The sequence below is a fragment of the Piliocolobus tephrosceles genome, chromosome 5 (genome assembly GCF_002776525.5).
Source record: "Piliocolobus tephrosceles isolate RC106 chromosome 5, ASM277652v3, whole genome shotgun sequence".
Classification (NCBI taxonomy): Eukaryota; Metazoa; Chordata; class Mammalia; order Primates; family Cercopithecidae; genus Piliocolobus; species Piliocolobus tephrosceles.
Window position 1 is genome coordinate 39,520,916 of NC_045438.1, and position 27,625 is coordinate 39,548,540.

A 27,625-nucleotide genomic window follows, 5' to 3' on the forward strand; every position below is an offset into this window, starting at 1 on the left:
TTTGCTCCCACTCTCTGCATCCTTTCCTTTCCCTCTTTGAATTTACAGACTACTGCTGGGTTAGGGTAAAGAATGCTCTGATGTGTTAGATGCTCAGTGTAATTAGACTATTGCTCTAGGAAAATTTGGCTCCACACTTCATTCCTGGGAGCTGTAAAGCTGTTCTTGCCTTTGAAAGCTGCTTGGCTGAGTTGAAAACAAGCAATAGTGATGATGATGGTGTGATCAGCATCATTTTGCATTTAACACAACAGCTTTCTGCATAGTATTTACAGTACTTAGAAACTATTGTCATGTATACAAGTATCTTCCATATTGATTATTTGTCTTTTTCTTCTCCTTATCATCTTCTTTCAATTTTCTATCAGTGTTGATTCAATCCAATGAAAATTTAGTATGAATCTATAACACCTTGTTAGGCACTGAGAATACAAAACTACTTATTTATGTATTTTTATATTTCCTGTACAAATTCAGTCTTGTAAGATACACATATTATACCATATAAATTTTATTCCAAAATATGGTTTTTCTTTCCTTTTTTCTTTATCCTTGTGCAAATGCATAATAAAGGCAAAGAAAAAGATGATTTTCATTTATTTATTTAAATTTTTATGAGTATATAGTAGGTGCATATATTTGGGGATACATGAGATATTTTGATACAGGCACACAATGTGTAATAATCACAGAGAGGATTCTTTTTTTTATTTTGAGGGACAGGAGAGTTAAAGGTGGAAACTCTAGGTTGGTTTGTGTCAATTCCTCTCTAGTCATTCAATCATTTTAAAAGACTCAAAAATGTAGGTTCTACTTTAAATCATGTAAATTGGCCCCAAATATTTGATCTAGTACAAATTTAGTACATAACAAATAAACAAGTAAAGCCAGTAAATCTAACCAAAGCAATAGGAAATAGGTTACCAAAACTGTTTTTCTCCCCAAAGTTGGAGTAATTTGGTCATGTAAATTTAGCCAAGTTAATTAAATCTCTTAAAATTCTGTCCCCCTTTTGTAAAATAAAAATAATATTTGGCTGACATGATCATTCTGCACATTAAAGATAAGTTATAGACTGCAGTGCATAGCACATTGCAAGACCTCAAGAAATTAACATAATACAGTGTATGAACAATGCAAAGAAAACCAACAAATCAAAGCATTCCTTTTGAAATTGGGCAGAAACTAGTTTCTGCTCAGCAATTTTTGTTGGAAGACCCTCTTATGATGCTTCCAAATCTGTATTTTTATCTGTTTTTGAATATGAACTTTTTATAAACAAGAATGATATATTTAATTCATGTATCGATTTTTCCATATATTGCATGCATAATAGAATGTGGATGTGCTTACTAGTATTATAAAAGAAAATTAGGATACAAAGAGAACAGCTGAAGAAGAATTAAGTAAATTGCCTAAGATCACACTAAAAAATAATAGAGAAGAAGAGAGAAAAAAATAACAGAGAAGAATGATTGAGAAGAATAGGGGACGAGAATATAGATTCTAATACCTTGTCAGCTGGTCAGCATTAGTTCTCAGATTAGAGCAACACTTTCACTGAAAGAGGAAGGGAAATTATTCTTCTCTGTATAATAAAGTCCTTGAGGGTGGCTTCACAACAAATTAATGTAATGTTAACATGTAATGTATCTAAAAATACCGCTCCATGTTTCTAGCTTTTCCCTGGGGACTGATCATGTGCTAATGCTCCTCCTCTTCATATATCTCTCCTCTCCCCACTTGTTGGCCAGGCATTCATATTTCTCATTTCAACAACTAGTATACGACACTATATGGAATCCAGGACATGATACATGATGTCAGCCCAAATCTCTGACCTTCAGAAAGTCAAAGCTGTTAGGAAAAAAGACTTTCCAGGATCAAACCTCTCTGGATTCAAATACATATGTGATTATTATATAATTTTCAATTCTTGGACATGTTCTTCTACATCAGTTTCTCTATAGAAATATTACCATCAGATTAACATTAATTTCTAATTGCACTTGTTTTCCTGTCCAGACTCTGAACCTGAAATTAGATTTTTATACAATCCAAGCCAAGCTGATATAACACACTCTTTGCATTAAGAGTTTTACTTGACTGTTGGCCGGGTGCGGTAGCTCACGCCTGTAATCCCAGCACTTTGGGAGGCTGAGGTGGGCGGATCACGAGGTCAGGAGATGGAGACCATCCTGGCTAACATGGTGAAACCCTGTCTCCACTAAAAATACAAAAAATTAGCCAGGTGTGGTGGTGGGTGCCTGTAGTCCCAGCTACTTTGAAGGTTGAAGCAAGAGAATGGTGTGAACCCAGGAAGCGGAGGTTGCAGTGAGCTGAGATCATGCCATTGCACTCTAGCCTGGGTGACAGAGCAAGACTTCGTCTCAAAAAAAAAAAAAAAAAAAGAGTTTTACTTGACTGTTATTATATCATGCCTTACATGACAATGAGAAGTTAATTTGACTCCATTGTGATGTGCTTTTAGGCTCTGAACTTACTAACATAATGAGGTACAATTTCTCCTTAGCCTCAATATACTGACCTGCTGAGCAATATCCTGAATATCTACAGGGCACCTGTCAAGAATGCTTTATTTCATATTCCACCCCTAAAACAAACATACCCCAAAAATACCATTCAAACGTAAGAAAAGAAATGTTCATGATACTGGAGAGGCATCGCTAGATTGTCTGGAGAAGGGAAAAAAAAATAATTATAACAATTACTATATACCCTCTTCAAGCATTATGATATGTTGGTCATTTTGTGAGATGTGTTGAATATTAAATCCTTTCTTACGAATAAGTTAAGAGGTCTTTTAATCCCTATTAATATAATTTTTACAGTGATAGGAATTGGATGACTGTTTTAATAAATGAGGGATCAGAACAAGAATTGGGTTCAATAGTTAAAATAATTTTTAATTTATAGAAGGCATCAGCTGACTAAAAGTTTTCTGGCATATCTGGAGATACCCAAAATAAGACCCTTGTTAATGCATTTAACTGTGTTCCCCACCCCCGCAAAAGCCATATGTTGAATCCCTAAACCCTAGTAATTTAGAATGTGATGGCATTTGGAGGGAGGACCTTTAAAAAGGTGATTAAATTAACATGAAGCTATTAGGATGGGGCCTAATCCAATCCTCCGAAGAAACCATCCTGGCCAACAACTTGATCTTAGACTTCTAGTACCCCCAAATGTGAAAGATATATTTCTGTTGTTAAATCACCCAGTCTGTGGTACTCTGTTTTGGCAATCCTAGCCATAGTAAATCAATTATTAATATGAGCTTCTTCATCAATATCTGCATGAGTCGTTCCCATTAGTTACCTCATTCCTCAAACTGTAATGCAGATGATATGCCAAACAGCATCCTTATTAATTGGTAAATCTAATGTCTTATTTCCAAACTTAGATGTCTCTGCTTCATTTTGCGTTGTTGATGATCCTTATATTTCTATTCCCCTTGCTTCAAGGCACAATTTGCTGCCTGTTTTCCAGCTTTCTCCCTGACTCCTAACTAATGGATTCCTCTCTTCACTCATTACAGGTGGGTATTTCTGGGATATTGTACTCATCCTCTTTGTCTCCATGATCTCACCAGAGGAAATTTTACATACATACATATTTACAACTGCCATCTAAATGCTGAAAAACTCCAACTTTTTTCTCTTACAGTCCTTGACTCTGATAAAATACTTTATTATTATGTAATATTTAAACATATGATATTTATGTGATAGACATAGATTATTATTAGTCATAATAATAAAACAAATATCCATGAATTCATGCCCCTTCCTAAGACGAAATATTACCACGGTTTTCTCCAATCCCACCTTCCCATTTTCTTGTTGGGAAATAACCACTACTTAGATTTTGTATTTGCATGCATCATTACCATGCCACTTGAAAAAAATTTTTTAACCTATTTAGATATTTCTAAATAAAATATCAATTTGTTTTCTTGTTTGTAATTATGGTGTCATATTACATGTGGTCTTGTGTGTCTTATTTGTTCATTCCACAGAGTTGTTTCTAAGATGCAACAATGTTGCACATAACTGCAGTTTGCTCTTTTTACTTCATTGTAATTTTTTTTTCCAAACACCTGAACTACATATCTAGAAGAAACAAAACCCAAAAATATTACCATCAAGCCTGCTGCTCTTAAATCTAGAACCTACACAATTTCAAAAAATATAATATTATCCTTAATTTTTTATCTTTCAATATATTTTCAAGCAGTCATAAATCTGGATGACTTAATCTGTATAATGTTGTCCTTTCTTCACCCCTTCCAGTGAGTCCAAGGCGTTAGCAGCTTTTGTCTGACCATTGCATTCACTTTCTAACTCTTCTCCATGCAAAGCTTTCTCCTCTTCCCCAAAAATCCAAGTCACTCTCAATCTTAACTTTTCATCATTATTTGCCTTTGCCTGCAGGACACACTTCAAACTACCTTATACGGTATTCAAGATTTTTAACATCAATCTTTTAGGTGTCATAGTGAGAAATGCTACTTCCTCTTCTACTTCTTTATTTTCAGAACCACATATTCAATCTGTGGGAAAAAATGGCAGCACACATTGGTTCCTGGTTCAAAGCACATACCACATCATTAACACCACCACCCCACTAAATTACTAATATAATCTCTTATATCTGAAGATATATATGACTGACCAACAATCCATTTTACATTTTATAAGGCTGGCTACTTTGGGGATCTGGAGTAAATAGTGAGACTAGAGAATCCCATGAGCATTACTAACTACATTGCCTACTTCTTTTATGATTAAATTAGTTTATTAGTAAGAAATCCCATGACGGAATATCATTATAGTGAAGGAGATATTCAAGGGAACCACTCTTTGTGTTTCTGTCAATAATTCCACGGACAGGAAGAAAGATTATGATCCAGAATAAGTACTTACTTCAATGAAGACAAATTGCTGCTCATAGAGGGTTCCAATGTAATCAACCCATCTTGTGAGGGAGGAGGGTGTCTCATGGAGTAGGTTTCATGTTAGAAGGTCAGAGTTGGTTTTGCACTGACCCAGCAGTGACTATATTCTGGCCTATCAAAGTGAAAAGTTTATAATGTGAAACTAAATAAAACCTCTTATCAGTCTACCATGGCCACTTTGTTCATATAAGCCTACTTATAAGTATAATGCTGCTTTCTGCCAAAACCCAACAGACATTGCTGCAATTCTCTTACTGGAACATGAACAAGCTCCATACAACATTCAGCACAACCTCAGGCATTTCTACCACATTGGATCTGCTGGATTTTAAAAGGTACGTGATAGAGTCACTCACATTACTGCTGGAACAAGCTGGACACCTATCATATTCTCTGAATTTCACGAAACTTGGAAGAATATGTACTAGTTTGAGTCCCTTACTTAGTGGTAAGATTTATTAGGTGCAGTGTCCTGTCCTTGTAATGAGGAGTATCCTATAATGACTCAGACATGGAATTCTAGAGAGGTCAGACACAAAATAGTCCCTACTGTGTCATTCTCCATGTATAAACTTCAAAAACTGGCAAAACAAATGGTGGTTGAAATTAGAATGTGATTGGCTTTGAGGAGGATGAGAATTTGTAAATGGGGAGGTCCATAAAGGAGCTTTCAGATTAATATAATTTTCTATTTTTTTGTTTGTGTAATTGGCACATGGGTGTGTTCACTTTCTGATAAATACATCAAGTAGTTTACTTATGATTTGTGCTTTCCTTTAAGTATGTTATATTTTGAGTTTTAAAAATTGCTTTAAAAAACTAGATAGCTCTCATGGAAGGACTAGAAAAGAACAAGTTCCCCAATGCTCCCCAAGACAAGCATGTATTAACAATATTTCAAGATACTCACATAGGCTGGCTTAAAGGAAACTAATTTTCCAATTCCTGGAAAATCTCACAATCATCCTGCAAAAATAACTTTTTGGAGAAATGTCCAGCATAGCTTCTATTGCCTCCCATCAGTAGACTGGGGCCCTGCACAGAACTTCACTTGAAAATCAATCACATGTGAGTTACCTGATTTGCAAAACCTAGGTCACATGCCTTCAGCTGCAAAAGAGGCTTTGAAATGCATATTGAGCAATCTTTTGTTTTGTTCGTGTTTATTTACTCTGTGTATTAGTCTGTTCTCACGCTGCTAATAATGACATACCCAAGACAAGGTAATTTATAAAGGAAAGAGGTTTAATTGACTCACAATTCAGCACAATGGAGAAGTCTCACAATCATGGCAGAAGGTGAAGGAGAAGCAAAGTCACATTGTACTTCCTAGGTACAATGGAGCTTCAGGCATTGGGTAAATACATGTGATCCAAATGAAAGAAATTGTCCAAAACAAAGGGGCTACAGGCCCCATGCAAGTCCAAAATCCAATAGGGCAGCCATTAAACCTTAAAGTTCCAAAATGATCTCCTTTGACTCCATGTCTCACATCCAGGTTCCACTGATGCAAGACGTGGGTTCCCATGGCCTTGAGAAACTCCATCCCTGGGACTGTGCAGGATACAGCCCCCTTCCAGCTGCTTCCACGGCTGTCATTGTCAATAGCTTTTCCAGATGCATGGTGCAAGCTGTCAGTGGATCTACCATTCTGGAGTCTGGAGGTCAGTGGCCCTCTTTTCCCAGCTCCATTAGGCAGTGTCCCTGTGGGGACTCTACATGGGGGCTCCCACCCCACATTTCCCTTCCACACTGCCCTAGCAGAGGTTTTCCATGAGGGCACCACCCCGGCAGCACACTTCTGCCTGGACATTCAGGCATTTCCATGCATCCTCTGAAATCTAGGTAGAGGCTCCCAAACCTCAATTCTTGACTTCTGTGCACCAGCAGGCTCAATGTCACATGGAAGCTGCCAAGGCTTGGGGCTTGCACCTTCCAAAGATACTGCCCCAGCTGTACCTTGGCCCCTTCTGGGCATGGCTAGAGTGGCTGGGATGCAGGGCACAAAGTCCCTAGCCTGCATGCAACAAGGGGGCCCTGGCCCCAGCCCAGGAACCAATTATTTTTCCCCCTAGGCTTCCAGGCCTGTGATGGGAGAGGCTGCTTCAAGTTTCTGACATGCCATGAAGACATTTTCTCCATTGTCTTGGTAACTAACAATGGGCTTCTTGTTACTTATGCAAATTTCTGTAGCTGGCTTGAATTTCTCCCTAGAAAATGGATTTTTCTGTTCGATTGCATTATGATGCTGCAAATTTTCCCAACTTTTATGCTCTGCTTCCTCTTGAAAGCCTTGCTGCTAAAAAATTTCATCATATACCCTAAATCATCTCTCTCAAGTTCAAAGTTCCACAGACCTCTAGGGCAGGAGCAAAATGTGGCCAGTCTCTGTATAGCAAAAGTGACCTTTGCTGCAGTACCCAACAAGTTCTTCATCTCCATCTGAGACACACTTAGACTGGATTTTACTATCCATATCACCATCAGCATTATGCTTGAAACCATCCAACAAGTCTCTACAAAGTTACAAAACTTTCCCACATCTTCCTGTCTTCTGAGCCCTCCAAATCTATTGGAAGTTCAAACGTTCCCACATTTTCCTGTCTTCTTCTGAGCCCTCCAAACTGTTCCAATCTCTTCCTGTTACCCAGTTCCAAAGTCACTTCCATGTTTTCAGGTATCTTTACAGCAGCATCCCACTCTACCAGTACCAATTTACTGTATTAGTCTGTTCTCATGCTGCTAATAGAGACATACCAGAGACTGGGCAATTTTTAAAGGAAAGAAGCTTAATTGACTCACAGTCCAGCATGGCTGGGGAGGCCACACAGTCCAGCATGGCTGGGGAGGCCTCACAATCATGGCAGAAGGTGATGGAGGAGCAAAGGCATGTCTTACATATGGCAGGCAAGAGAGCATGTGAAGGGGAACTTCTCTTCATAAAATTATCAGATCTCATGAGACTTATTCACTATCATGAGAACAGCACAAGAAAGACCCACCCCCATGATTCAATTATCTTCCACTCGGTCCCTCCCACAACACATGGAAATTATGGGAGCTACAATTCCAGGTGAGATTTTGGTGGGGACAAAGCCAACCATATCATTCTGCTACATTAAGAAGTCCTTTTACCAAGAAACTATGCTTTATTCGTATCTGTTTCCTCCGTGTTTATTATCACACCTAGCTTTCATTTGATAATCATTTACTAAGTACCTCCTATCTGTAAGTCACTGAGGTAGCTATGAAAAGAATCTCATGAATGAAAAGAAATTCCAACACATGGAGTCTCATATTCTAGATGCAAAGTGTTAAATTATATTAAATTTGGTCCAAAGCTGTCTCCATAGGTAGCAAACTGCAATTGAACTTAGTAAATTGTATTAATCTGTTTTCATACTGCTATAAAGATACTACCTGAGACTGAGTAATTTATAAACAAAGGTTTAACTGACTTAGAGTTCTAGCATGGCCTGGGAAACCTCGGAAAACTTACAATCATGGTGTAAGGTGAACAAGAAGCAAGTATCTTCTTCACAAGGGGCCAGGAAAGAGAGGAGGTGAAGAGAAAAGTGCCCCTTATAAAACCATCAGAACTCATGAGAACTCACTCACTATCACAAGAACAGCATAGGAAAAACAGTCCCCATGATCCTGTCCCCTCCCACCTAGTCCCTCCCTTGATGCATGGGGATAACAACTTGAGATGAGATTTGGGTGGGGACAGAAAGCCAAACTATTTCATTCTGCCCATTCTTCTCCAAATTTCATGTCCTCACATTTTAAAACACAATTATGTTGTGATGGTTAATACTGAGTGTCAACTTGATTGGATTGAAGGATGCAAAGTATTGATGCTGGGTGTATCTGTGAGGGTGTTGCCAAGCAGAAAAATGTGAAAAGGCAAGACTGGCCTAGCCTGCAAGGTTACATCTTTCTCCTATACTGGATGCTTCCTACCCTCAAACATCAGACTCCATCAGACTCGAAGTCATTCAGTTTTGAGATTTGGATTAGCTTTCCTTGCTCCTCAAACTTGCAGACAGCCCATTGTGGGACTTTGTGATCATGTAAGTTAATACTTGATAAACTCATATATATATGAGTTTATCAGTCTACAGTGGCCACTTATATATCATATAAGCTCTGGCTCTCTAGGGAACCCTGGCTAATACAGATTTTGGTACCAGGAGTGGCTCTAGAGGAATAGAATATTAAGGATGGAGTTGTTTCATTGGTTTTGGGGCTTCTGGAGTTGGGTGCTTAATATGATTAGACCCAAAAATGCTAAGGACTCTACTTCTAATAGTATGGAGAACACTGATATTCCTTGGCTTGAATTGTTTAGAGAGTTATGCTAAATAAATGCAATTGACACTCTTGATTAACTGCTCATGAGAAGCAAGGAATATAGTACTCTATACATAATACCTTTGACCATATGTGGAGAACCAAGGAACATAATGAAGCTGCTCAGTTGCTCCTAAGTTCAGTGGACAAAGTGATGAAAGAAAATGATCGACTCAGGGATCTTGTCTCTTGGCTTCAGAAGCAGATACTGAGCATCAAATCTGCTAAGATTACCCTGAGTGAGAGGCTTATCTCCTGTAGTGAAAGAGCTGAAATTGTGGAAAAACAGACACAAGTTCTTATCAGGTGAGTGACTGATCTGCAATGAAAGTGGATGTACAGCCTCGTCAGGTATCTACTGTTAAAGTGAAGGCATTGATTGGAAAAGAATGGGATCCTGCAACTTGGAATGAGGATGTGTGAGAGAACTCTGATGAATCTGGGGACATGGAGTTTGTAAACTCTGATGAAGCTTTTTTGCCAGATGGAACAGCTTCCCCATCAGCAGTAATGGCACCCCGACACCCTTGTTTGCTTCTAGACCTATAACTAGACTAAAGTTCCCCGGGGCCCCTAGAGGTCAGGTAGAGAGTGATGACCCATGAGAAGGTGCACTACACTTGAAAAGAGCGCTTTAATTCTGTAACATGTATAAACAGAAATCTGGAGTAGAGGCATGGGAATGGATATTAAAGGTTAGGATAATGGTGGAAGGAACACAGAGTTGGATTAGGTTGAATTTATTGATTTGGGCCCACTAAGTAGGGACTGCATTTAATATTGCAGCTTGGGAGTTGAAAAAGGTTCTAATAGTTCATTTGCTTGGATAGCTGAAATATGGATTAAAAGATGGCCCACTGTGAGTGAGCTGGAAATGCCTGATCTCCCTTGGTTTAATGTAGAGGAAGGGATGAGAAGGCTTAGGGAGACTGGGATGGTGAAGTGGATTAGTCACTTTAGAACTACTCATCCCAGCTGGGAGGGTCCAGAAGATATACCTTTGACCAATGCCTTGTAAAATAGATTTGTTATGGCATATTTGAAGAGCCCTGTAATTGCTCTACTCTGTATGTCAGATTAACAGTGGGAATCACAGTTACTCAACTACAAAATTTAAATATGATGGGAATAATTGGATCCTGAGGCAGCAGGGGCCAAGTGGTGGAACTCAACCGTCAAAGGCAAGGTGGGCATAGCTATTGTAATGGACAGCAGAGACAAAGCAGCAATCAGAATAGTGTGACTCATGTAGAGTTCTAGCATCAGCTAATTAATCACAGTGATCCTAGAAGTAAAATTGATAGGAAACCTACTGCATTCCTACTTAATTTATGTAAGAAGAAAACTTCTAGGTCAAATGGAAAAAAGACTAATTTGTACTATGAAAACAGAATTGCATCCCCTCCATCAACTTCTATATTTGAGCCAATTTACAGACCCAGAACCTCTTAAATGAAGGGAGGTTGGGCCCTCTTGAGGAAGGATCCCACTACATAACCAATAATTTATGCAATAAAACTTTCTCCCATCCTTTGCCAATGAGACCTCTGGCCTTTTACCAGGGAATCTGTGCATTGGAAAAAGGAAAATGATCAGACATTTTGGGGACCACTGGACACTGGCTCTGAGCTGATGTTGATTCCGGGGTACCCAAAACGTTATTGTGGTCCTACAGTTAAAGTAAGGGCTTATGGAAGTCAGGTAATGAATGGAATTTTAGCTCAGGTCCAAGTTACAGTGGGTCCAGTGGGTCCTTGAACTCATCCTGTGGTCATTTCCCCAGTGCCAGAATGCATAATTGGCATAGACATACTTAGCAGCTGGCAGAAAACCCACATTAGCACCCTGACCGGTAGGGTGAGGCTATTAGGGTAGGAAAGGCCAAATGGAAGCCATAAGAGCTGCCTCTACCTAGAAAAATAGTAAATCATAAACAATATTGAATCCTTGGGGAGATGCAGAGATTAATGTCACCATCAAGGACTTGAAAGATGCAGGGGTGGTCTTCCCACCACAACCCCGTTCAAGTCTCCTATTTGAGCTGTGCAGAAGACAAACGGATCTTGGAGAATGACAGTGGATTATTGAAGGCTCAATCAAGTGGTAACTCCAATTGCACCTGATGTACCAGATGTGGTTTTAACGCTTGAGCAAATTAACACATTTCCTGGTACCTGGAATGCAGGCATTGACTTGGCAAATGCCTTTTTCTCCATTCCTTTCCATAAGGCCCACCAGAAGCAATTTACCTTCTGCTCCTAAGACCAGCAATATACCTTTACTGTCCTACCTCAGGGGTATATCAACTCTCCAACTTTGTGTCATCATATTATTCCGAAACACCTTGATTGCTTTTTGCTTCCACAAGATATCACACCGGTCAATTACATTGATGACATTATGCTGATTGGATCCAGTGAGCAAGAAGTAGCAAACACACTGAAATTCTTTATGAGACATTTGCGTGCCAGAGGATGGGAAATAAATCTGACTCAAATTCAGGGATCTTCTACCTCAGTAAAATCTCTAGAGGTCCTGTGGTATAGGACCTGTTGAGATATTCCTTCTAAGATGAAGTATAAGTTGCTGCATCTGGACGTCCTACAGCCAAGAAAGAGGCACAATGTCTAGTGGGCCTATTTGGATTTTGGAGACAACACATTCCTCATTTGGGTGTGTTAACCCAGCCCACTTATCAAGTGACCTGAAAAGCTGCCAGTTTTCAGTGGGATCCAGAACAGGAGAAGGCTCTACAACAGGTCCAGGCTGCCATGCAAGCTTCTCTGTCACTTGGGCCATATGATCCAGCAGATCCAATGGTGCTTGAGGTGTCAGTGGCAGATAGGGTTGCTGTTTGGTGCCTTTGGCAGGACCCCATAGGTTAATCACAGCGGAGGCCTTTAGGATTTTGGAGCAAGGACCTGCCATCTTCTGCAGATAATTACTCTCCTTTTGAGAGACAGCTCTTGACCTGTTGGACTTTGGTGAAAACTGAAAGTTTGACTATGGGTCATCAAGTAACCCTGTGACATGAACTGCATATTATGAACTGGGTGCTTTCTGACCCATCTAGCTATAAAGTGGGTCATGCACAGCAGCATTCCATCATCGAGTGGAAGTGGTATATATGTGACCGGGCTTGAGCAGGTCCTGAAGGCACAAATAAGTTACATGAGGAAGTGGCTCATTTGCCACTCTGCCTTCTCTCTCTCAGCCTGCACTGATGGCCATATGGGAAGTTCTCCATGATTAGCTGACAGAGGAAGAGAAAAATACGGCCTGATTCACAGATGGTTCTGCAAGATATGCAGGTACCATCCGAAAGTGGAGAGCTACAGCATTACAGCCCCTTTCTAGGACATCCTTGAAGGACAGCGGTGAAGGAAAAGCTTCCCAGTTGGCAGAACTTTGAGCAGTGCACCTGGTTGTGCACTTTGCATGTAAGGGGAAATGGCCAGATGTGTGATTATATGCTGTTTCACGGACAGTAGTCAATGGTTTGGCTGGATGACCAGACACTTGGAAGAAGCATAATTAGAAAATTGGTGACAAAGAAATTTGGGGAATAAGTATATAAATGCACCTCTCTGAGTGGCCCAAAACCACTCAGATATTTGTATTCCATGTGATTTCTCACCAATGGTGAGAAAATTTTACTAATTAAGTGTATAAGATGACCTATTCTGTGGGCACCACTCAGCCTCTTTCCCCAGCCACCCTGTCATCACCCAATGGGGCCATGAGCCAAGTGGCCATGGTGGTGGGGATGGAGGTTATGCATGGGCTCAGCAACACGGACTTCCACTCACAAAGGCTGACCTCGTGTGGTCACTGCTGAGTACCCATGCTTGCTGGTTGTGCTCCTTGAACCTCTCCTGGTTCAGGGTACTGCATCATTCACAAATTATTCTTTGTTCAAATAAACTCTGTCAAATTTAATTTGTCTAAAATGTTTCTTTTAAGAGGAGACATATATCCAAATAATTAATTAAAATAATATGAAAGATGTCAAAATAAAAGTATAAATAAAGGTCTGTGGAACACAAACAGAAAGCACTTAAGTAGCCTGAGGCCAAGGAAGGTATTACAAAGATACTCAATAAATATTTACAGTAAGTACATGAAATCAATACCTCCTAGATGATACATTTGGTTTCTTGCTTATTAGGTATGGTTAAAGCTGAATCACTTCTACATTTCTTAAATCATGTAAATATTAAGTATATGAGTAGATATACAAGGTTTTATTTATATGAATATTCTGTTTATGTATACCTTCAGTCTGTGTGCACATGTATATGTGCATTCACATCTATCTGCCAATTAATTTATCTATAATATATTTCAGAGTGCATTGATGTGAATATACTGAGACCAAGTGGTCTTTCTGAAAAACAGATTCTGTTTCTGGTAGTGATGGGCCAGGCGATTGAGGCCAATCTTCCTGCTGAGGACAACTCAAAGAGCTGGGTGAAATTATTTAAAAAATCAGCTTAAGAGCCTTGAAGAAACTGAAGAATCTCCAGGTCAAAATCTTAGGAAAGAGAAGATTACCCCAAATTTTTTGTACTTTAACGACATTTGCCAATCAGTAAGAAAAAACTGTGAAGTTGAAATACAATTTTATTGGCCTCAGTGAGTAGAAAGCTCAAGCTTTATGAAGGTTATGAAATTTATTTATAAAGGAAATAAGTTTATAATATAACATTTACAACATAAATTTATGAAATATAATAATTTTAATTATACAAGAAATTAAGCTGAGGCATTAAACTGCAGTCCCAAAGGGATAAACCTTTAAAGTAAAAAAAAAAAAAAAAAAATCTTAATTAAATCACCTATGAATTTACTGCTCACCTTAGTTTTGCATCACTTGGAGAATGAAGGAAATCTGAAGCCTTCAATATGGATTAAAATGAGACAGGTAGCATTTCCTATCCCCTGAAACAAACAAAAAAAATCATCTTACTTGAAGGAGGAGTGAATTTTCTTAACCTTATTTTACCTCCACTATATATTTTAAAACAAAATAAATGAGCATCTAACAAGCAAAAGTAACCAGGCTTTTATCGAAACAAGAAATCATGAGTAAGACATAGAAAATACAACATAAACAAATTATTTCAAAAAATTGCATCTTGAATGTATCAGGGAATACAAAACAATTCTCATTCCCATAGTTGACAAAATAAAAGAAAATCTTGAAAAATTTTTAAGCAACACAGAGAGCAGATTTCAAAAGGAATCAAACAGAAATTTTAGCATTGAAAAGAAAAATAGCAACAGTTACAAACTCAATGGATCAATGTCACCCAAGATTAGAAATAGCTAAGGAGAGAAATAAGGAGCTGAATAATAGGTCAGTGAGATTATCCACAATGTAGCCTGAAGCTAGCAGAGGATGAAAAGTAGAGAAGTACAATTAAGAGAAACAGAATATTCAGTGAGAAATTCTAATTTTGATGACGACAAGTTGCTGACCTCTGCTTGATGGAAGGAAGAGTCGTATACAATCAACCTGCCATGTAAGTTAAATTAACCAAATCATCTAAATTAAATAAGTCAATCAAATCAATTAAACATATATAGTTGATTTAAATGAAGAAAGAGAGAAAATGGAGCAGTAAAATATTAACACCATTTCAAGAATTAAGTCTGTGGATGTTACAGATTTTTAAAAGATATCAATTTGATACACTAAAAATGCCTAAGATTTCTAAGAAGGAGAGACAACTTGAAGTAGTATTAGAAAAAATACAACTAGAAGTATCATTGTCAAACTACAAAGGAAAAAAAAGTAGAAATATCTTGAAAGCATCTTGAGAAAAACAAAAAATCTTTATTTGTTTTACAAAGGCTGGTTGAATTTTCTATATAAACAATGGAAACTAGAAGCCAAAGCATAGTATCAATATGATGAAAAAAATTATCTTTCATGTAGAATTCTATACCCATCAAGACATACTAAGGAAGATGGCTAAATGAACATTATTTTTTAGTTAAAAGAGAGAGAGAGAGAGAAAAAAAAAACAAACCTAAAAACATTGTTATGCAGAAGGAAAAATACCATGTTTATTCATTTTTTAGGCTTACTACTTATTTTACTAACATTTTAAACAAAAACAAAAATGAGTACTCAAAATGAGAGTAAATACAAATCAACTCAGAGTGTATACAACAATATTAATAAATAATATCTTCTAAAGTATTAAAATAGCTGAAATTAAAGCATATGGCACCAACATGATACAAGTTGGAAGGGCAGTAAAATAAGTAAGTTCCTTGGACTGTTGAAGATGAGGCTAAAATACAGGTTGACATCATATTTTTATAAGCTAATGATGTTTGCTGCAATTTCTAGGACAACTCCTAAAGGGATAGAAACAGAGTGTATACCATCCAAACAAATATAAGTTAAAATTGGGACAATAAAGCACACACACACACACACACACACACACACACACAGTTGGAAAGTTCCTTCCAATTGATCCTTTTCCATTTATTTGGTTATTTATATTTCTATTACTAGACCTCCAGTGAGTATTTCAATATATATTTTTACTTTTTAAAGAAAGTCAATGCATTTTATTTAAAACAATGAAAAAGATTTTTACGTTTACTATATTTGATTATATTTGATTATACTTTCATTGCAATTTACTTCTCTAGTTATTTTTTATTTTATTATCAAACTAATATCTGTATCACCTTGCATATGTAAGGAAAGGAAGAGGTTAAAGTACCTCCTCCAAAAGAATAATTTAGTATTTCTTTTTATCACTCCTATCTTTCTATTACTCTTATTCTTATGTCACCCTACATGGAGTTAAGCATAGTTGAGTTACCAATTAGATATTTATTAGCTAAAGAAGTTAATGTTAAGTTAGAAAGTCTCTGCTGTCTTCTTTAATTTAATTATTTGGTCAGGCATTTATCCATTTGCTAATTAATTCATTTATCTAAAGCTATTTAAGTGCCAACACCATTGTAGGTATTAGGTGTTAAGATACGCTAAAAATAAAACAAGAAATTTAAAAGTCTGACTTTGTGGCTGTTGCATTCTATTAAGAGACTCAGACAAAATGCATTGCGGATGAACAAATAAAGTATAGACTGTGTTAGCTGGTGACAAGAAAAATATAAAGCAATGAAGGCAGGCGTCAGTGTCAGGGATAGAGTAATTTAGATAAGGGAGAAGGCAAGTCTTCAGTGGACATTAGACAAATATGTCAAGACCTGAAGAAGGTGAGAGAGTGCACCATGATATTATCTAAAGAAAGATTGTTCCTGAAAGAGGAAAAGGTGTTTTTACCCAGTGATGTTTGCTGTGTAAGAGTCTATTATCACATCAGATCCCAGAAAACTAGAAATGACTCATCCATTGAATTAAGTTAAACATTTGACATATCATGATTTCATTATGTAGAATGATTTTAAATGCATTTGAGTAACATTCTGTTATTAGATTTAAACTTATATTTGTGTTCTATTTTATCAGTTATATTGTACTAATATAGTAAAAGGAAACATTTTGGAATACTATTCCAGTCAGCATAATTCTGAGGAAGTTGTTTGAAAATGGCAGGTTACATTTCCTCACAACAGTGTCACTACTGCTACACAAATAAAAAAATCAATTTTTAAAATATACTGTAATCTGCTACTTCACACTAAGGCCATATGGTCATCATCTGATAATTAATTGATAAATTAACATCCATGTATACAAATATATTGGTATTCCAACATAATAGTTATTTTTGCAGAAGTCATTATAATTTCCAAATGATTTTACATATTTGAGTTTTACAATAGTCCTGCAAGTAAAGTGGCATCTGTTTTTAATAGACCTCCAGTGGAAATTTCAAAAGATTTAGATTGCCAAGTTTGCATGTAAAGAGAAAGTATCAAATCAGAGCTACTCAGGCTCTCACACATTATATGTAGTGTTCTTCCCAATAGTCCTTGTTATGTACATATTTTAAAAGAAATTTCTCAAATACAACATATCTGAATATGAAAAAATGCATTATTTTTATTTGTGAAGATTATAAGGTTTTTAATTTCTGTCCTCAGAAGTTATTCTAGTTACTAAAAATAGAAAAAATATACATTTTTCTTTTTATGACAAATGGGATGATTTAATAGATTACATAAAATGTGAAAAAATGTGACATAAAAATGTGCACAAGCTGTTAGAATATTTACTACTTAAATTTAGAGTTTTATAAGACAAACATTTTTAGATGCATGATATAGAACTTGTTAAACCCCATCAGGTTTAAATGCAAAAGGAGGGCATTCACACATCTATATTTAAGTGTTACATTTTTTAATTTTGAAGTTGCTTTGGGAAATTGAATATTTGTGGGGTTTTTTTCCCATTAATGAAAGGTAAACAATTTTGTGTTCATCTTGCCTCATTGATGTATACTTTCAGATCTTAAGCCTTTAGTGATTTTCCCAGAGAGTTAGGACAGGACATGTATCTAAGTTAATTTTTGTTTCCATAAGAGTTTACCTGAGACTGAGTAATTTATAATGAACAGAAATTTATTATTTCAGAATTCTGGAGGATAGGAAGTTCAAGTTTGAGGGTCAGCATCTGGTGAGGATCTTCTTGCAATGTCAACCCATGGCAGAAACAGAAAAACAAGAAAAGGCTGAACTTACTATTTTACAGTGGCAACCAGTCTCACCCATGAGGATACAGCCCTCACAGCCTAATCACTTCTTAGGGTGCTCACTTAATACTGCGACAGTGGGAATTAAATTTCAGCATAAGTTTTGAAGTGGACAAACATTCAAACCATAACAACCTACTAACTTTGATACTTCATCAAAAGGTGAATGGGGGAAACTATATTAGAGAATGTGATAGTTAATATTGAGTATCAACTTGACTGGATTGAAGGATGCAAGGTATTGTTCCTGGATGTGGCCGTTAGGGTGTTGCCAAAGGAGATTAAGATTTGAGTCAGTGGACTGGGGAAGCAGACCCACACTCAATCCTAGTGGGCACAATCTAATCAGCTGCCAGTGCAGCTAGGATAAAAGCAGGTGGAGGAAGGTGGAAAGACTGGACTGGACAAGTCTTCCGGATTCCATCTTTCTCCTGTGTTGGCTGCTTCCTGCCCTTGAACATCAAACTCCAAGTTCTTCAGCTTTTGAACTTTCGGACCTATACAGTGGTTTGCCAGGGGATCTTGGGCCTTTGGCCACAGACTGAAGGCTGCACCGTCGGCTTCTCTACTTTTGAGGTTTTGAAGCTCAGACGGGCTTCTTTGCGCCTTAACTTGCAGACGGCCAATTGTGAGACTTCACCTTGTGATCCTGTGAGTCAGTACTCCTTAATAAACTCCCTGCCATATAAATGTCTATCCTATTAGTCCTGTCTGTCTAGAGAACCATGACTAATACAAAGGAATAAATGTAACATCTACTGGATTCAAATTATAGTACAATAATTGATAAACCAACCTAAATTTTTCCAAAGGTTTACGAGTGAAAATACACAGTGTCTTAGTTCCCTTTGGCTTCTATAATAGATACACAAACTTGGTAGTTTAAAACAACAAAAAATTATTCTCTCAAAGTTTAGCTTTAATTTCAGCTTTTATTTTAGGTTCAGGCAAGGTTGTGTAGAAAAGAGAATATTTATACACTTTTGGTGGAAAGGTAAATTAATTCAGCCACTGTGGAAAGCAGTTTGGAGATTTCTCAAAGAACTGAAAACAAAACTATCATTTGAACCAATAATCTCATTACTGTGTAGCTACCCAAAGGAAAATAAATTTCTACCAAAAAGACACAGGCACTCATATGATCATTACAGCATTATTCACAATAGCAAGGACACAGAATCAAATTCTTACAGTTATGGAAGCCACAAATTCAAAATCATTCTCACTGAGCCAAAATCAAGCTGTTGCCAGGTCTGTGCTCCCTCTGGAGCTTTAGGGGAAAATCCTTTCCTTGTCTCTTCAGGCTATGGGCATTGTTTGACTTGTGGCTACATCACTCTGGTTTTTGCCTCCCATCACTTTGGTTATATTGCCTTCCCTTGCTCTGTGTGTGTCTAAATTTGCTTCTGTTTCTATATTATAAAAATGGTGGGGTTGGATTTAGAGCTGATAATGCAGAATTATCTTCCATGGCAAGATTCTTAATTTAAACATACATACAAAAAAACCTTTTTCTTTGTAAGGTAATACTTACAAATTCCAGGTGTTGGTAAGTATTACCTTATAAATTGTTTGAGTGGCCAGTATTCAGCCTATTAAAACCGGTGAAAAACAATACCAATAGCTCAAAACTTTATATACACAAAAGAATAGAAATAAATGTGTGCAACTTGGTTCTCCTACTACTCCATTGAACTGAATTGTAGAAATGCAAATTTTACCACCTTACCAGTACATACTTAGTCCAAGAATAATAAAAGTTTTCAGTAAAAAGAGATAGTATTCCCCTGTAACCATCAATTGATAATATATTTTAATCACATTAGGTTTTATAATTTAAAAACACTTTGAAAATCAAAATAAATTTCTAATTTTAATCTATTAAATTAGCACTTAATGAGAAACATGATATTTTATGTTGCCTAGGATAGAGTGCAGCTAAACTCTCAGATGTTGTTCATGGCATTTTACATTGGCATAAACCTTTTGAAAACATTTTTAGCTTATACATCAGGAGAAAAATGTTTTCGCCTTTGACATGTTTAACTTCTGGGAATTCTTACTGAAGAATTATTCTCTCATACAGGAACTCTAAAAGAACAAATACATTTTTAATAACAAAACTTTGGAAATAGTCAAATGTCTTGGAAGTAGCGTATTAGTCATGGCATAATCATTCAATCGAGACAATCTATTAAAATCACAGTTTTAAAAATAATAATATATCAAAGAGCAGAGAATAGAAAGCATTGATTATAATTAGATGACCTAATGACTCATTTGAAAAATCTATTTTTATATTTCGTGTTTTTATAATGAAAAAGCAAATTTAAATTTACTTCCCTCTTTTGCCTAATTTCTTATCTTTAACTCACAATTTTCAAAATTTTCAACGACAACGTTTCTGAATCCGTTATTATACACATATACATTTTTGGAAAATTCGTTATTACATTGATGCTTTTATTCATCTTCTTGCTGGTGTCCTTCTATGAAACTAGCAAGTTCATTTTTAGCTCACATCTTGTCATTAAAGGCAGAAAAAAATAGTCTTCATGAATTCCAACATTCAAGTTTGTGCAGCTAAAGATTTCTTAAACCAAAGACAGATATAGAATTTCATTAGAAGGGTTAAGTTGCATTTGGTAACTGCATAAGTATTGATTGGCTTCATATATTGTGAATAATTTCAAATATATCTTCTTACACAATAAAACATATAGGATTTTCTTTGCTTTCTTTCTCTTGTGAATACATTTTACTATTCCAATATTATTTTTAAAATAATTTTATTTTTAACCATTTTCAATAGCCGTGGAATCATTGGCTTATTAATAATTATTTTGTTGAATTTTTGTTTGAATGTAGAAACCTACTGAAGTCATATTCTAGTCTGACATAAACATTTTAAAAATACCTCTAGTGATGGACATTCTGCCAATATTTGGAAAGGTTTATTCCAGTGTTTGATTACACTCAAAATTTTTCTTTTCATCTAAACTCCATAACGTATTCGTTACTTAAAAAAAAAAACAAAAAAAACAAAAACTTCTGATCCATGGAATTGTACTTCATATAATGCACTTCATATACAAGTTTTTATACAAATACAAACCATTATTAAGTTATTTCTGTTTCCTTTCACTCCATAATACAAGTTTTATTTTTTAATACTTCTCTCTGTTGGGCTTATGTTTCTTCTTTTATTATGTTAGTTTTCTCTGTTTCTACTACTATTGTGCACCTGCAAATTTCTGGTAGGTATTCATTAATTTATGGAATGCTAAGCTTGAAAAAGGCTTTTTAAAGGCTATTCATCATAGTTGACTGCAAGACCACACATTTAATGTCCAATTCAGTAGAGACATTTTCTGACCACATATTGGACGCTGGAATGCTGGCCGTCATTCACCTTCACCAAGGAGGAAGACGGATTCTTTTTTTCCCTCTCCTGGGTGCAGTGAAATTTTCTTAAATTCTTCTGGGTTAATAATTCATTTAGAATACTCTCACATTTGCCTCGGGGGAAAGTACTGTGCTTTTTAAAAAAGCCACTTTTTAATTCTCTACAGATTATAGTTTTTATACGGCAAAAGAAATGGGTATAAACAACAATACTTTTCCTACATGAAAAAACATGTAGTGGATATCAAATATAGTTCACTTTGTGTATGTGTGTTTGAAAATGGAGTTAAGTTTATTTTATACCTATTTCACAAGCCATTTGTTTTCTTCCCTTTAGCACATTGAAACAGCAAGATAAAGTGCATGTTAAAATAGGAAACAAACCATGTGACCATATGAAGATACAATTGCAACCTGAAAAATCCTTTCACATGTTGGTTGGTCATATAGTATATTTCAACTTTCTTTTTGAAGTTCATATGTATTGTCCTCTCATCTGTCACAAAAAACTTCCCTTTAATTGACAGAAAAGATAAATAATAACTTTTAAAAATGTAATGTGTACTATACAGTTTTTTCAAGTAGTGTAATAGCCTTAAACACATAAACTTCATCATTCATCTCCAGTGTGATTTTTATCATTAAGAGACCCTAGAAAGGTCAGTTGCAGTGACTCACGCCTGTAATCCCAGCACTTTGGGAGGCCGAGGAGGGTGGATCCCGAGGTCAGGGGTTCAAGATCAGCCTGACCAACATTGTGAAACCCCGTCTCTACTAAAAACACAAAAATTAGCTGGGCGTGGTGGGGGGCGTCTGTAATCCCAGCTACTCAGGAGGCTGAGGCAGGAGAATTGCTTGAACCCTGGAGGCGGAGGTGGCAGTGAGCTGAGATCATGCCATTGCACTCCAACCTGGGCTACAGAGTGAGACTCCGCCTCAAAAAAAAAAAAAAAAAAAAAAAAAACCCTAGAAAATAAGAAGCAAAAAATTTAAAATTCTATGTGCCATTACTCAAGCAAACATCTAATATCATTATTTTCATCAGTACTTTTCTAGAAAGTGAGTTAAAATATAGTTTATAAATATACAAATACACTAAGGAACATGTTCTAGATATTTATTTTCATATAACAATGTATCTTTTTACTTTTTGCCCAACTCCAAGAGTCTTGTAATATTTGGGAACAGATTATAAAAATGTAGCATCGTAAAATTAACTCTACAACATTTATACGAATTAATAGATTAAAATGAGAAAGCATTTACTTTTATTACAAATACATAGAGAGAAAATAAAATTAATGGAATCTCTGTGATTTAAATTCATTTTTAAAGATTTGAAATTAATTCTCCCTTTCCACATTTTTTACTACTTGAGTGTAGTAAAGGAAAATTAATCCCTTTGCTCCTGCACTCATGAAAATAAGTAGAGGAAAGAGATGTCAAATGGAAGTAAAAACTGGGGATTCAACTGGGGGAAGAATATATTTCTTTTCCTTTCCTTTTCCCCATGTATATATATTCTCAGGCATAAATTAATGAAGTGCCCCCGTAAGGCATGTGAATAGGGACAGAGGGGACTTAAAGAACAGGTGTGCCTAAGCACTCACTTACCAGTTTCTTCAGAGTTCTGCATGTTCTTTAAGCCTTCATTCAATCAAAGGACTGGAGGTCTTATTATTAACTGACATCAGGATAAGCTTGGTTTAGACTGTTGTCTAAAAACTAATGCCTACACATGTTTCAAAAGTCCTTGTCTCAATCTGAAGCCTATCTGTAAAGGCTATGTATTGTATGATTTCAACTATATGACATTCTGGAAAAGGCAAAACCATGGAGGCGTTAAAATGATCAGTGGTTGCCAGGAGTTCGTAGGGGAGGGAGGGATGAATAGGCAGAACACACATGAATTTTAGAGCAGTGAACCTTCTCTGTATGACACTATAATGGTATTAGGTTGGTGCAGAAGTAGTTGTGGTTTTTTCCTTTACTTTTATGACAAAAACCACAATTACTTTTGCACCAACCTAATAGACATATGTCATTATACATTTGCCCAAAGCGATAGAATTTACAACACCGAAAGTGAACGCAATGTAAATTATGGACTCTGGGTGATAATAATGTGTTAATTAGGCTCCTCCATTGGGGAAAAATGTACTACTCTGGTGGGGAATGTTGACATGGGAGAGGCTATGCTTGTGTGGGAGAAGGCATATGGGAATCTATTTTATCTTCTGCTCAATTTTGCTGTAAGCCTAAAACTGCTCTAAAAACCTGTCCATTTTTAAAAATGTATCATCTCTATATATGTTTTAAGTTGGTTTTATCTTCACTATATTTTTGTGGAATTCTTAGATAAATCAGCTTAAACATTACAGCTTTACTACTACTGCCTGAAATTCTATCTACTATTGTATTTCATAGGAAAAATACACACACACACACACACACACGTATATATACACACACACATATAAAACAAGTCACATTTCTTATGTGAATAGATCCCATGTCTCATGTAAGTAGATCTCATGGCTAATGTTCTGCCTTGATTGTCACAAAATTAGTGTTTTAGCTGCATGTTCTTTGTAGTTTGTATTCACTTTATTTTCATTCTTCATCCCCAGTATCAGTGTTACAATGACAAAGTTAAAAGTATGAATTTGTTGTTTCCATCTTGCCTTCCTAGCCTATGCAGATGATATGAGCTTGATATATTGCCATAATTATCCTTACTTTTAGTGAAATGATTTCCACTACATTTATAGCGAGCTTCCAAGTTTCTCTAAACATAGAATTTGTTCTATTGACTAAAAGTGATCCCCAGACCCTGTTTTCTGTGTATTTTATATCCTTCACAGCATTTGGTTTACTGCTAAGAGTGATAATTTTTTTTTGCATGAGGATATGTGGTACAATCAGAAGAAAACTTAAAAATATTTAAAAAGACAATCCAGTACTATTTTAATGATTTCAAAATTAACATGGAAAAAAAAGTACAAAATAATATATGGAAAATGTTCTTTACTCTTAGAATATAGGAGAATACGCAGGAAATTCTGTGGCCCTCTGAAGTGATCGGTGAGTATCTAATGAATTATTATTATACAAACATCTACTTCTATTATCCTGTAGTTCACAAATTCTAATTGTGTCCTTTCGTTTCTACTGTGATAAACACTACTGCGAATGATTCACTACTTTAATATTCTTTAGCTAATTTTGAACTAAGATTATTGTTCTTGGGAATTTGGGAAATTTGGGAAATTTGGGGTTCTGATAAGTAATTCTAACTTTATAATACATCTTAAACTACTGTAAAATCTATTTATACTAAAGATCAAAGATACAAAAGATTCATTGTTTCTGAGTGTGTTAAAAGCTTTAAATGTTTAAGTATTACATTCAAAGTTCAAAAGTTTTATATTTTCAGTGGGAAATATATACTTAAAGGCTATTGTAGTAAAATATAAATTTGTGGATAGATGGATGGATAGATAGATAGATAGATAGATAGATAGATAGATGATAGATAGATAGATAGAAAAGCATACAGAGTTATGATGAAATTATGCTTTACATTCAAATGACCCATGAGGGGATTTAACTTACTATTTTGTTTCCCCTTTATTCATATTTTAAGCTAAAAATACATTACTAGTAAGGTATATGGGGTTATTCTTAATTAAGACACAAATATAGTAATTACAGTTTATATGCTATTATCCTGAATCTACACTGGATGAGTTTAAACCGCCAAACAGCCATTAATTTTACTGTTCAAAGAAATTCTCATAATCTTTTTAAAATGTCATATAAAATATTCATTTCTAAATGCCCTATGGTGATTTCTGAATTTATTTAAAGTGGGCTGTTGATAGCTCTTTTTATAAATAAGCAATTACACTGAATATATCATGGGCCATCACATTATACATTCTATAATTTCATGGATGAAAGGCCTACAGCTGATCTGCATAAATGCAGTGCATATCACAGCAGGTGAAGGGTTTGATTACACAGGATAATCAGTGTTATTATTTATAGTAACTATTTATATCTGCTATTTATTAAATCTCTACAAATCAGGTATCTATTTCTTCAAGAGATATAGTCAAAGAATATTTATGATAAGATATAGGCTTTTTGAATATTTTACACAATGGCCCGGATATGGCCTTTTACATCTGAATTCCTAGTTTCAATTGCTGTTAAGCTACTCAAAATTAAATTTTAAATAACATTGGATTATAAAGCATTTTGGAAGTTATGTGCTTTATATACTGAGTAGTTAGAAGGATTTTCAAATTTAATTTATTCATCTATTTCTTCTAATTTTGATGAGGTCAATTTTGGTACCCTACCCCTACTTGCTGTGATAAATTGCATTTCCTTGTCCACTTATTTTAAATTATTCTGTTAATAATATTTATGGAGCTAGGAGCTGTGCTGTGTACTGAGGATAGGATGATGTCAACGAGACAAAAAAGATCTTATTTCTATTATATATCATTCATCTAATTATAGTAATTTTTCATGCTATGAAGGAAAAGATACAAAAAGAACATAGAATAATGAGAGCTAATCTGGTATAGGTAGTGAGAGATAGTTGACAATATGTGTATGGACTATTCAAAGTCCAGGGAGGGTGGGTGTATATGTGTATATGTATGTCTGCAGGAGGAGGAGAATGTTCAAGTAGAGGGTCATTGCAAAGAGAAAGAACAAAAGGTACAAATATCCTGAGGCCACAGTTTGTTTAATAAGGATCCTCAAAAGAAGCAATAGTGAAAAGAGGCAATATTTGAAGAGTTAATTGCTGAGCACTTTCCGGACACATTTATAGACACAAAAAACTAAATGTACACCTGAAAGTAAAACATTCATACTTAGTCACACTTTAATGAAAAGGAAGTACACCAAAGGCAAAAAGATATTTAAAACAATGAGAGAAAAAAAGACAACTTTGAAAGAATGGCATACTGATTACAGTTTTTACAACATCAACAACAGAAGCCATGAGATATCATCATAAGTTCTTCAAAATTTTGAGACAAAGTAATAGTTAATCTAGAATTATTTACTTAATAACAAGAAAATAATCCTTCAATAACAAAAGCAAAATAGAAACATTTGAAGGTAAACACAAATAGACTTTATTGAGAACATATATTCCATGAAAAAACACCAAAAACTTACTGATATGATGTGGGTCAGTGTCTCTGCTGAAATTTCACGTTGAATTGTAATCCCCAGCATTGGAAGAGGAGTCTGGTAGGAGGTGGTTGAACTATGGGGGTGTATTTCCCCCTTTGTGTTCTTGTAATAGTGAGTGAATTCTCACTGGTTGTTTATAAAAGAGTGTAGCACTTCCCCCTTCTCTCTCTCTTCCTTCTTCTCCAGCATGTTAAGAGGTGTCTGCTTTCCCTTCACCTTCTGCCATAATTGTAAGTTTACTGAGGCTTCCTCTGTCATGCTTTCTGTTCAGCCTGGAGAACTCTGAGTCAATTAAACGTCTTTCCTTTATGAATTACCCAGTCTCAGGTAGTTCTTTGTAGCAATGCAAGAATGGACTAATACACCTATTCCCCAGGTGGAAGTGTAAATTATCCAAATGAGAAAACTGGAATATAAGGAAAATATTCAGAAAATAATTGGCAAATGTTTAAGCAAATCAAAACAAACAACATAAAATCATGATCAAACTGAAGTCTATTATTATGGAGTTAAAGAAAGAACAGAACTACAATATCACATGTAACATTTTTGCATGTGTGTGTTCAACCATCCAACCTATTTTTAATAAGCTAAGGAGAAAAGAATAGCATACTCAGGTATTTACTATTTCTGTTCCTCTTTTATTGTCAGTGTTCAAATATATCTTCTTTACTGTTTATTTCTTTCCTGTTTAAAAAACTTTTTTTAGCCATTCTTTTAGAGTGTGCTTATTGGTGATAAATTCTCGTAGTCTTCCTTCAGCCGGAAAAGAATTATCAAAAAATACTGCATAATTGTACAGTCAAATTACCATAACAAGTTAAAAAAGGAATACTTAAAAGTGTCCAACTGGAAGGCCGAGGTGGGTGGATCACGAGATCAGGAGTTCAAGACCAACCTGGCCAAGATGGTGAAACCCTGTCTCACTAAAAATAAAAAAAAAAGAAAATTAGCCGGGCATGGTCGCAGGCACCATGTAATC

General features: G+C 35.8%; 1 long non-coding RNA gene across 1 annotated transcript; it reads right to left on the reverse strand.

The window, feature by feature from the left end:
- Positions 1 to 4,963: 4,963 nt before the first annotated feature.
- Positions 4,964 to 26,729, reverse strand: LOC111523133. Its single transcript, XR_002725452.1, has 3 exons — positions 26,626 to 26,729; positions 14,189 to 14,272; positions 4,964 to 5,090 (listed from the first exon to the last, which is right to left on the reverse strand). It is a non-coding gene; the product is annotated as an uncharacterized LOC111523133 (long non-coding RNA).
- Positions 26,730 to 27,625: the final 896 nt, after the last annotated feature.